The sequence below is a fragment of the Aegilops tauschii genome, chromosome 7, assembly GCF_002575655.3.
Source record: "Aegilops tauschii subsp. strangulata cultivar AL8/78 chromosome 7, Aet v6.0, whole genome shotgun sequence".
Taxonomy (NCBI): Eukaryota; Viridiplantae; Streptophyta; class Magnoliopsida; order Poales; family Poaceae; genus Aegilops; species Aegilops tauschii.
The window spans coordinates 393,466,343-393,478,276 of record NC_053041.3 but is presented as its reverse complement, the minus strand read 5'-3'; positions in this window follow the sequence as shown (position 1 = coordinate 393,478,276).

Below are 11,934 nucleotides of genomic sequence, written 5' to 3'. Positions count from 1 at the left end.
ACAATTCCTCTTTCCTGGCCATTCTCGGTCTGGGGGCTCGACATCCTGGGCCCTTTCCCCCGCACTGTCGGGGGCTTTGAGTACTTATACATTGCGATCGACAAGTTCACAAAGTGGCCGGAGGTGGAAGCAGTGAGGAAGGTGACAACACAGTCAGCCGTCAAGTTCTTCAAGGGGCTAGTGTGCCATTTTGGTGTGCCAAACAGAGTCATCACCGACAACGGCATGCAGTTCACAAGCCACACCTTCATGCAACACATCCAAGACCTTGGCAACAAGGTCTGTTTCACTTCCGTGGCACACCCACAGAGCAACGGCCAGGCGGAGAGGGCAAATGCTGAAGTACTGCGAGGCCTGAGGACCAAGACTTTTGACAGGCTGCACAAGTGCGGAAGGCGCTGGATCGATGAATTGCCGGCGGTTCTTTGGTCAATCAGAACGACACCAAATCGAGCCACCGGCCAGACACCCTTCTCCCTCGTTTACGGGGCAGAAGCAGTTCTCCCTACAGAACTCACATACGGTCACCACGAGTGCTCGCTTATGATGAGCTTGAGCAAGAGAAATTGTGGCAAGATGACGCAACGCTCCTCGAGGAAGATCATCTTCGGGCGGCTGTGCGAGAAGCGTGCTACCAACAAGCCTTGCGCCGCTATCATAGCCGCAAGGTTCATGCCCGAAGCTTTGAGGAAGGCGACCTTGTTCTTTGGCGCGTTCAGTCGGCCAAGAATTCCAACAAGTTGACGCCGAAATGGGAAGGCCCTTATCGGGTAATACGAGTCACCAGGCCTGGCACAGTCCGCCTGGAGACCGAAGATGGTATTCAAGTGGGCAACTCCTGGAACATCGAACATCTTTGCAAGTTTTACCCATAAGGCGCGGTTGCCGGGCCTCCCAACAAGCCACCCTTTTGTACAAGCCTTGCCGACAAGCCATGTAACCCTTTGTACAAAGCCAGGCACAGACCCTGAGCATAAATAAATGAAGCGCTGGCACCCTAAGTTATATCATGCATGCTAGGTTAAGTCTCTCCCTCGGTTAGGGTTGATAGTGCTTAGCGGCGACTAACCCCTAGCCTAGAGGTCGAGTGTGCGTCTTTCTGTCTTCTTTGGTTCGCAGGGCACGTGGACACTTCTGCTGAGCCACTTGGAAGAAAGAGAACGAACCGGCACTCCGGCCCCGGCAAGCCAAGACTGCCGGGGGCTGAAGACACAAGGATCCAACCACGGCAAGCCAAGGATGCCGTGGGCTGCGGGTTCATATAAGTCTTTCATCCCCTGTTATGCATTTCCGTATGGAACTGGGGCATGTGAAACCTCGTTTATATTCTTAAACCACCGTACTCCCCTTTTCTTGTACCCAAGAGCTATCCCCTGGGTCGAAACTTGGTCATAGTCGCGGTGGCAAGAAAATGAACGAGGGGCCTAACTCTACTTCGCCCCTGCCTCCGCCAAGAGCGTGAGAATGGTCGACTGAAGTGGGGGGACGGCAAGGCCTGTTGCCGGGCGACAATGTTTATCTTAAAAATAACGAGGATTCACTCCTTGGCATGGGCCTCGCTCATGCACAAAGAACCCGACAAGCACCCTTTTTCATTAAAAACGTCCCATACAGGTACAACTCATACGGGATGAAAAACATGAGCAAGGGGATTACAAGTTTTAAATCTAACAAGTGCCCGCAGGCTTACAAACTAAAAAAAGATAAGATGCCCGTAATCCCTTTCTTGTCCCTCTCCTCAGAAGATGGAACAAGGTAGCAGGAGGGCGAAAGGAGCGCCTAGGCGAGGTGCGAGAAGCAGAAGGCACCAAGAGAGCATCCCGGTGCCGGGAGAGGAGCTGGAAGATGAGGCAGTGGCCCGACAATACGCGACGAAGGCGTTGGTGCCCGCGTACTCCGACTTGTCGGCCGCCGTCCGCCTTCTTCGCCTTCTCCGGCCCTCCTACGCCAGCCGCCCAAGGAGGCGATGGGGAACACGCCGATGGATAGCTTGACAAGGAAGGCCCTCGGCAGGGCGCGTGGCCGAGGGAGGGGCGACGCGGTCAGTCAGAGTCGGGGTCGGCGTCCCGCCACTCGACGCCCTCGTCGTCGCTGTCGCTGTCCTCCTCGTCACTCCCGCTCGAGGAGAAATCTTCATCGTCGGAGGAGCTCTCCACGCCGCAGTTCATGCGAGTTCTAAGATCTCCAAAGACCTTGACGGAGAGCAGGTCGTTCTCCATTAACTTGAAGTAAAGGACGAGCCCCGCCGTCAAGCTGTGGACGCGAGCAAATGTTTTCCATCCGCGACGGAGGTACATGACGTGAGGAGCAGGGAAGTCGACGTCGACCCACGTGCCGCCATTACCGCAGCCCCTGATGTGCAACCTGGGGGTCTGGGGTGGATCGAGCTCCATCTCCCGAGCAAATGGGGTAGGGAGACGGAGGCGGCGACGCGGTGGCCGGCGCAGCCTGATGAAGAACTCGCGGGGCTGGTCCCCGACATGGCCCTCCATTGGGGGAGGCATCGCTGGCGGGGGCGAGGCCGGAGCGCCGCCCCGTCCCCCTCTTCCCCGAGCGCCACGGCGACCTCGGCCTCGCCCCCTCCCCCTTCCTCTCGTGGCCGGCTCCGCCGCCGTGAGTTCTTGGGAAGGAGGGACGCGCTGTCGAGCAGTTACTGCGGTAAAATCCGCCACACCTGCCCGCGCACCGTTCTGGGCCTAGCCCAACAACGCGTCGCGCTTATGTGTGGCCCAGGCCCGGGGGCTCCTGTCAGTGTACAAAAGTAGGGGCTCTCCTTTTGACCCCTTCACTTGTGCACGGGTAGTCAGAGCCGCGCCCGCGGCCACACTTAATAAAGCAGAGGAGGGAAGCCGGAGGGAAACCGAAGCACAAGGCAAACAAAGCAACGCCGAGACCAGAAGCATAAAAAAGCAAAGGGGCAAGGTGGACTCCCCCGGCAAGACCCTTGCCGGGGCGGCCTCCGCGGCCCTGACACGAGCCTTGCCGGGGCAGCTTGCCCAACGCCAGCAGAGCGATCTGCCCTTGAACCCAAAGGTTCCAAACGCCGCCAACAACTATACTAGAACTAGAGCTCGGGAGGCACCTCCGTGGTGGCATGCAGATCTTTGTGAAGATCATAAATACACAGGATCAGACGAGGACCAGAAGACGACGACCCTCGGCTGGATTCTAGCCGAGGAAATCCACAAGACCCCCGGTAAGCGCCTTGCTGGGGACGACCGCAGCGCCACGGCAAGACCCTTGCCGGGCCCCCCCGGCAAGACCCTTACCGAGGGCATCAGCAGGGTCACAGCCAGGCCCGCGCCTGCTAAGACTCCACCGCCGTCCCCAAGCAGCTGTTAGCTCAACCAGCTAGGCAGGCACCTGCGTGGCGATGGGCGGCGTCTACACCGACTTAGCAAGCACCTGTGTGGTGGCATGCGACCCTTCGTGAAGGCTCCACCACCGCGCCAGCCCAGCAGCCAGCCAAAGTGGCGCAACAACGCCTTGTCAGCTCGGACGCGCGTCGGAACCGGGCGAGGCGGCGACTGCTGGGACATGCTTCCTTGCCGTCCCTGATAAAGTGAGAGGGGCACGTCGGTAGCGCATTACATGCGTTTGTCCGACGGTACCAAAGGATAGGCTTATCGACTGTAGACCTTTCCACCTCCTGTGTGCCACTGTGGCGACCCCTTTTGCATATAAAAGGAGGCCCGAGGCGACCAGGAGAAGTATTCGGCTCTTTGGAACTACGGAGCCACTGTAGCTAGTTCAAGAGCTCAAGAACACTCTGAAATACACACCAAAGCAGGACTAGGGTATTACGCATCCTCGCGGCCCGAACCTGGGTAAACGATCTTTGTGCTAGCTCCTAAACCTGCTCTTCTCACAACCCCGCGTCCGCCAACCGTAGAAGGGATTCCAGTGATCCCATAGGTGTCGTTTCCCCGACACCGACGGTGATGAACTCAGCGCGAAGAGATGCCATCGCTTCCTTACCATGTGTGCGGTCGCGGGCGGCGAGGAACGCGGCGCGGTGCTACTTCTTGAGCTTGCGTTGGTTTTTCCCTTGAAGATGAAAGGGTGATGCAACAAAGTAGAGATAAGTATTTCCCTTAGTTAGAGAACCAAGGTATCAGTCCAGTAGGAGACAATACACAAATCACCAATACCTGCACAAACAATCAAACAACTTGCACCCAACGTGATAAAGGGGTTGTCAATCCCTTGACGGTTACTTGCAAAAGTGAGATCTGATAGAGATAGATGAAACTAAACAAATAGTAAAGTAAATATTTTTGGGTTTTTTGGTTTATGGAACGGAAAGTAAAAGATTGCAAAATAGTAGATCGGAAACTTATGATGGAAAATAGACCCGGGGGCCATAGGTTTCACTAGAGGCTTCTCTCAAGATAGCAAATAATACGGTGGGTGAACAAATTACTATCGAGCAATTGATAGAAGAGCGCATAGTTATGACGATATCTAAGGCAATGATTATGAAATATAGGCATCACGTCCGTGTGAAGTAGACCAAAATGATTCTGCATCTACTACTATTACTCCACACATCGACCGACTCCTGCCTGCATCTAGAGTATTAAGTTCATGAAGAACAGAGTAACGCATTAAGTAAGATGACATGATGTAGAGGAATAAACTCAAGCAATATGATGTAAACCCCATCTTTTTATCCTCGATGGCAACAATACAATACGTGCCTTGCTGCCCCTACTGTCACTGGGAAAGGACACTGCAAGATTGAACCCAAAGCTAAGCACTTCTCCCATTGCAAGAAAAACCAATCTAGTTTGCCAAACCAAATCGATAGTTTGAAGAGAATTACAAAGATATCAAATCATGCATATAAGAATTCAGAGAAGATTCAAATAATTTTCATAAATAAGCTGATCATAAATCCACAATTCATCGGATCTCGACAAACGTACTGCAAAAAAATATTACATCGGATAGGTCTGCAAGAACATCGAGGAGAACATGGTATTGAGAATCAAAGAGAGAGAAGAAGCCATCTAGATACTAGCTATGGACCCGAAGGTCTGAGGTAAACTACTCACGCTTCATCGGAAGGGCAATAGGGTTGATGTAGAAGCCCTCCGTGATCGAATCCCCCTCCGGCAGGACGCCGGAAAAGGCCCCAAGATGGGATCTCGCGGGGTACAGAAGATTGCGGCGGCGGAAAAGTGTTTTCATGGATGCTTCCGAGGGTTTGGGAATATATGTGAATATATAGGCTGAAGAAGTAGGTCGGTGGAGTCAAGGGGGGCCCACAAGGCAGGGGCGTGCCCTACACCATGGGCGCTCCCTCCACCCTTGTGGCCGCCTCGTGGCTCTTTTGACTTGCACTCTAAGTCCCCTGGGTGTCTTCTGGTCCAAGAACGTCATCACAAAGGTGTTATTCCGTTTGGTATTCCTTTTCTACGAAACTCAAAAACAAGGAAAAAAACAGAAACTGGCACTGGGCTCTAGGTTAATAGGTTAGTCCAAAAAATAATATAAAATAGCATATTAATGCATATAAAACATCCAAAACAGATAATATAATAGCATGGAACAATAACAAATTATAGGTACGTTGGAGACGTATCAAGCATCCCTAAGCTTAATTCCCGCTCTTCCTCGAGTAGGTAAATGATAAAAATAGAATTTTTGATGTGGAATGCTACCTAACATATTTATCCATGTAATTTTCTTTATTGTGGCATGAATGTTCAGATCCATAAGATTCAAAACAAAAGTTTATATTGACATAAAAACAATAATACTTCAAGCATACTAACAAGGCAATTATGTATTCTCAAAATAACATGGCCAAAGAAAGCTTATCCCTACAAAATCATATAGTGTGGCTATGCTCCATCTTCACCACACAAAATACTCAAATCCTGCACAACCCCAATATTGGCCAAGCAATTGTTTCATAGAATTCTCAAACTTTTTCAACTTTCACGCAATACATGAGCGTGAGCCATGGACATAGCACTATAGGTGGAATAGAATATGGTGGTCATGGAGAAGACAAAAGGAAGGAGATAGTCTCACATCAACTAGGCGTATGAACGGGCTATGGAGATGCCCATCAATGGATATCAATGTGAGTGAGTAGGGATTGCCATGCAACAGATGCACTAGAGCTATAAGTGTATGAAAGCTCAAAAGAAAACTAAGTGGGTGTGCATCCAACTCGCTTGCTCACGAAGACCTAGGGCAATTTGAGGAAGCCCATCATTGGAATATACAAGCCAAGTTCTATAATGAAAAATTCCCACTAGTATATGAAAGTGACAACATAGGAGACTCTCTATCATGAAGATCATGGTGCTACTTTGAAGCACAAGTGTGGTAAAAGGATAGTAACATTGCCCCTTCTCTCTTTTCTCTCATTTTTTGTTGGGCCTTCTCTCTCTTTTTTTGCCTCTTTTTTTTGTCCGGAGTCTCATCCCGACTTGTGGGGGAATCATAGTCTCCATCATCCTTTCCTCACATGGGACAATGCTCTAATAATGAAGATCATCACACTTCTATTTACTTACGACTCAAAAAATTACAACTCGATACTTAGAACAAAATATGACTCTATATGAATGTCTCTGGCAGTGTACTGGGATGTGCAATGACTCAAGAGTGACATGTATGAAAAAATTATGAAAGGTGGCTTGGCCACAAATACGATGTCAACTACATGATCATGCAAAGCAATATGACAATGATGGAATGTGTCATAATAAACGGAACGGTGGAAAGTTGCATGGCAATATATCTCGGAATGGCTATGGAGATGCCATAATAGGTAGGTATGGTGGCTGTTTTGAGGAAGGTACATGGTGTGTGTATGGTACCGGTGAAAGTTGCGCGACACAAGAGAGGCTAGCAATGGTGGAAGGGTGAGAGTGCGTATAATCCATGGACTCAACATTAGTCATAAAGAACTCACATACTTATTGCAAAAATCTATTAGCCATCAAAACAAAGTACTACGTGCATGCTCCTAGGGGAAGGGTTGGTAGGAGTTAACCATCACGCGATCTCGACCTCCACACAATGGATGGCAATTAAAAAAATTCCTCATGCTCCGACTTCGTTACATAACGGTTCACCATACGTGCATGCTACAGGACTAACAAACCTTAACACAAGTATTTCTCCAATTCACAATTACTCACTAGCATGACTCTAATATCACCATCTTTATATCTCAAAACAATCATAAAGAATCAAACTTCTCATAGTGTTCAATGCACTTTATATGAAAGTTTTTATTATATCCCTCCTGGATGTCTATCATATTAGGACTAAATTCATAACCAAAGCAAATTACCATGCTGTTTTAAGAGACTCTCAAAATAATATAAGTGAGGCATGAGAGTTCAATAATTTCTACAAAATAAAGCCACCGCCGTGCTCTACAAAGATATAAGTGAAGCACTAGAGTGAAATTGCCTAGCTCAAAAGATATAAGTGAAGCACATAGAGTATTCTAATAAATCACGATTCATGCGTGTCCCTCTCAAAAGGTGTGTATAGAAAGCATGATTTTGGCAAAATAAGCAAAGACTCAAATCATACAAGACGCTCCAAGCAAAACACATATCATGTGGTGAATAAAAATATAGCCTCAAGTAAAGTTACCGATAGACGAAGACGAAAGAGGGGATGCCTTCCGGGGCATCCCCAAGCTTAGGCTCTTATTTGTCCTTGAATATTACCTCGGGGTGCCTTGGGCATCCCCAAGCTTAGGCTCTTGCCACTCCTTATTCTATAGTCCATCAAATCCTCACCCGAAACTTGAAAAATTCACAACACAAAACTGAGCAGAAAATCTCATAAGCTCCGTTAGTATAAGAAAATAAATCACCACTTTTGGTACTGTTGTGAACTCATTCTTTATTTATATTTGTGTAATGTATATTTTATTCAAACTTTTCCCTGGTTCATACCCCCTGATACTACCCATAGATTCATCAAAATAAGCAAACAACACAAAGAAAACAGAATCTGTCAAAAACAGAACAGACTGTAGCAATCTGTAAACTTCGAATACTTTCGCAACTCCAAAAATTCTGAAAAATTAGGACAACAGGGGCAATTTGTATATCAATCTTCTGCAAAAAGAATCAGTAGTTTCTTGCGCTTCTGTGATTTTTAATAATTCTGGGACTGAGCGAAAAAGTTTCTATTTTTCAGCAAGATCAAATCAACTATCACCGCACGCTATCCCAAAGGTGCTACTTGGTACAAACACTAATTAAAACACCAAAACACAATCACTACAGAGGTAATAATGTGTAATTTATTCAAGAACAGTAGCAAAACAAAAAACGCAAAAATAAAATTGGGTTGCCTCCCAACAAGCGCTATTGTTTAACGCCCCTAGCTAGGCATAAAACATAGATAGATCTAGGTATTGTCATCATTGGTATGCAATCCATAAGTATCTCTCATAATAGATTCATATGGAAACTTAATTTTCTTTCTTGGAAATTGTTCCATGCCCTTCCTTAACGGAAATTGAAATCTAATGTTTCCTTCTTTCATATCAATGATTGCACCAATCGTTCTAAGTAAAAGTCTACCAAGAATAATATGACATGTAGGATTGCAATCTATATCAAGAAAAATGAAATATACGGGCACATAATTCCTATTTGCAACAATAAGAACATCATTAATCCTTCCCATAGGTTTCTTAATAGTGGAATCCGCAAGATGCAAATTTAGGGAACAATCATAAAAATCACGGAAACCTAACACATCACATAAAGTTTTTGGAATCGTGGAAACACTAGCACCCAAATCACACAAGGTATGGCACTCATAATCTTTAATCTTAATATTAATAGTAGGATCCTACTCATCATAAAGTTTTCTAGGGATAGAAACTTCCAATTCAAGCTTTTCTTCAAAGATTTCATCATAGCATCAACGATATGTTTAGTAAAAGCTTTGTTTTCATTATAAGCATGAGGAGAATTCAACATGGATTGCAACAAGGAAATACAGTCTATTAAAGAACAATTATCATAATTAAAATCCATGAAATCCAAAAAAGTGGGTTCATTGCTACTTAAAGTTTTGACCTCTCCAATCCCACTTTTATCAATTTTTGCATCAAGATCTAAAAACTCCGAATCATTGGGACGCCTTCTAACTAAAGTTGACTCATCTCCAGTCCCATATTTATCAAGATTAATATTGGAAAACAAAGATTCAATAGGAGTCACATCAATCACTTTAAGATCTTCATCATTATTTTCACGAAAACTAGAAGAACACGCTTTTACAAACCAATCTCGTTTAGCACGCACCCTAGCGGTTCTTTATTTGCACTCATCAATGGAAATTCTCATAGATTTTAGAGATTCTTTAATATAATGCTTGGGTGGAATAGATCTAAGTTTCAAAGAATCAACATCAAGAGAAATTCTATCCATGTTTCTACCCGAATCATCAATCTTAAGCAAATTTTCTTCAATCAAAGCATTGAAACCCTTTTGCGAAATCATAAATTCTTTAACACTATTCTCGAAATCAGAGGACATCTTATTATAATATCCATAAGAATTGTTGTAGGAATTACAATAATTATTAGAGGAATTACTAGGAAACGACCTAGGATAAAAATTACCTCTACACGCGTTATTACCAAAATTGTTCCTACCAACAAAATTCACATCCATAGATTCATTATTATTCTCAATCAAAGTAGACAAAGGAATATCAATAGGATCAAAAGAAGCACTCTTTCTAGCAAATAATTTCATAAGTTCATCCATCTTTCCACTCAAAACATTAATCTCTTCAATCACATGCACCTTTTTACTAGTGGAAGATCTTTTGGTATGCCATTGAGAATAATTAGCCATAATATTATCTAGAAGTTTAGTAGCTTCCCCTAGAGTAATTTCCATAAAAGTACCCCCGTGACCGAACCTAAAAGATTTCTATAAGAAAAATTCAATCCGGCATAAATTTTTTGTATAATCATCCACAAATTCAAACCATGAGTAGGGCAATTTCGTATCATCCATTTCATCCTCTCCCAAGATTGTGCAACATGTTCATGATCAAGTTGCTTAAAATTCATAATATCGTTCCTAAGGGAGATGATCTTAGCGGGAGGAAAATACTTGGAAATAAAAGCATCTTTACACTTATTCCATGAATCAATACTATTTTTAGGCAAAGATGAAAACCAAGTTTTAGCACGATGTCGAAGTGAGAACGGAAATAGCCTTAGTTTAAAAATATCATTATCCACATCTTTTTTCTTTTGCATATCACACAAATCAATGAAATTATTCAGATGGGATGCGACATCTTCACTAGGAAGGCCAGAAAATTGATCTTTCATAACAAGATTCAGCAAAGCGGCACTAATTTCACAAGATTCTGAACTAGTGGCGGGAGCAATCGGAGTACTAATAAAATCATTGTTATTAGTGTTGGAAAAGTCACACGATTTGGTATTCTCTTGATCCATCGTGACAAAGCAAGCAAGCCAACACACGAGCACAGAAAAAGCAAACAAAGAAGACGAACGGAAGAAGGGCGAAGAAAAGGCAAATCTTTTCGAAAATCATTTTAGAGGTGGGGGAGAGGAAAACGAGAGGCAAATGGCGAATAATGTAATGCAAGAGATGAGAGTTTATGATGGGTACTTGGTATGTCTTGACTTGGCGTAGATCTCCCCGGCAACGACGCCAGAAATTCTTCCTGCTACTTCTTGAGCTTGCGTTGGTTTTTCCCTTGAAGAGGAAAGGGTGATGCAACAAAGTAGAGATAAGTATTTCCCTCAGTTAGAGAACCAAGGTATCAATCTAGTAGGAGACAACGCACAAATCACCAATACTTGCACAACAATCAAATAACTCGCACCCAACGCGATAAAGGGGTTGTCAATCCCTTCACGGTTACTTGCAAAAGTGAGATCTGATAGAGATAGATGACACTAAACAAATGCTAAAGTACATATTTTGGGGGTTCTTTGGTTTATGGAACGGAAAGTAAAAGATTGCAAAATAGTAGATCGGAAACTTATATGATGGAAAATAGACTCGGAGGCCATAGGTTTCACTAAAGGCTTCTTCCAAGATAGCAAATAATACGGTGGGTGAACAATATACTGTCGAGCAACTGATAGAAAAGCGCATAGTTATGACGATATCTAAGGCAATGTTTATGAAATATAGGCATCAGGTCCGTGTCAAGTAGACCGAAACAATTCTGCATCTACTACTATTACTCCACACATCGACCGACTCCTGCCTGCATCTAGAGTATTAAGTTCATGAAGAACAGAGTAACGCATTAAGTAAGATGACATGATGTAGAGGACTAAACTCAAGTAATATGATGTAAACCCCATCTTTTTATCCTCGATGGCAACAATACAATACGTGCCTTGCTGCCCCTACTGTCACTGGGAAAGGACACCGCAAGATTGAACCCAAAGCTAGGCACTTCTCCCATTGCAAGAAAGATCAATCTAGTAGGCCAAACCAAACTGATAATTCGAAGAGACTTGCAAAGATAACCAATCATACATAAAAGAATTCAGAGAAGATTCAAATATTGTTCATAGATAAACTTGATCATAAACCCACAATTCATCGGTCTCAACAAACACACCGCAAAAGAAGATTACATCGGTCTCGGTGCAATTATTGATATGAAGGAAGGAAATATTAGATTCCAATTTACGTTAAGGAAATGCATGAAACACTTTCCTAGAAATAAAATAAAATTACCATATGAATCTATCAATGGATTGCCAACCAAAGATGGCAATACCTAGATCTATCCTTGCTATTATGCCTAGCTAGGGGCCTTAAACGCTAGCGCTTGTTGGGAGGCAACCCAATTTTATTGTTAGTTTTTTGCTTTTTGCTTCTGCTTAGGAATAAATATTTGATCTAGCCTCTGGTTAGATGTGTT